Consider the following 1,130-nt stretch of genomic DNA (forward strand, 5'->3'; position numbering starts at 1 on the left):
TACCTGAAGTAGATACACTCCTTGAAGAGAACAATCATGGGAGAAAGAGGGGCTGTTTATTCACAGGGAGACAGTTCAGGGGGCAGGAGTGCATGGAGGGATGGACACAGGGAAGAGGTAACTATCACGAGGAAGGGGGAGGAGAGCTGTTGCATTGGGGTAAATTGTAGTCAATGTCACGAGAAAAAGTGTGTGAACTGCTGTATGGAAAGTGAATTTACTCTGTAAACTTTCACCCAGATCACAATAAATTAATTAATTAATTAATTAATTTTAAAAAAAAAACTTACCAACAAGGGGACAATCTTCACAGGAAAAAAAAAAATACATAATTCAACATTTATTTCTCATCAGTAGATTTTTATAGTTAAAAATTTCTAAATAATATTGATAGTACATAAGAAAAATAACTGGTAAAACTCATTAGGATTGTCACAGGACTGATGCTCAGCTAAGCTTGCTAGTAAAGTTTAGATTTATAGTGGGGCTTTTATTTTTAACAAAGCCTATAAGGAAATTGTCTAAATATTTTATCAGAAATACTGGATATTTGCAAGAAAAAAAAAAATCAATCAAACCAGTTGCAAGGAAGTCCACTCACACTCATGGCAACACCATGAATACAGAGTACAACTACTCCATAAGGTCTTCAGAAGCAAATCAGGTCCCAAGCATTCAACCATTTGCATCACCCAGAAACTGAGACATTTACACAAAGGGGATAGTAACTGCATCTTAAAATAAAACCCTGCTCAAACCCACCTTATCCCGAATTTGAAACAATCCTTTTTCTTCAAAGCAATCTCTTGTTCTGACAATTGTCTCTTCTTTAGATGGTTAATACAAAAAGAGTTTCCTGTTGTAGAAGTGATATTTCTAACTCTAACTCTCCTAGTCATAAAATAAGAATGAAAATTATTACCAGGAGAGGATCTCTAACAGAGTGAACATCCAATCTACTTCAAAGGGAAAAATCAGGGGAGTAGGAATCATGGGTCATGTTGGCAATGGCCAAAACCTATAGGCTTCAAAGAGTATACTGAGCCTTGGGAGATATACTTTAGAGATGAACCCGAGGAGTATGGGAGTGAAAAGGGCTGCCTAAGGAGGTCAGAAGAAAGAGCATTCAA

Source organism: Orycteropus afer, unplaced genomic scaffold, assembly GCF_000298275.1.
Source record: "Orycteropus afer afer isolate SDZICR_OR568_19922 unplaced genomic scaffold, OryAfe1.0 scaffold00490, whole genome shotgun sequence".
In the NCBI taxonomy this organism is placed as follows: Eukaryota; Metazoa; Chordata; class Mammalia; order Tubulidentata; family Orycteropodidae; genus Orycteropus; species Orycteropus afer.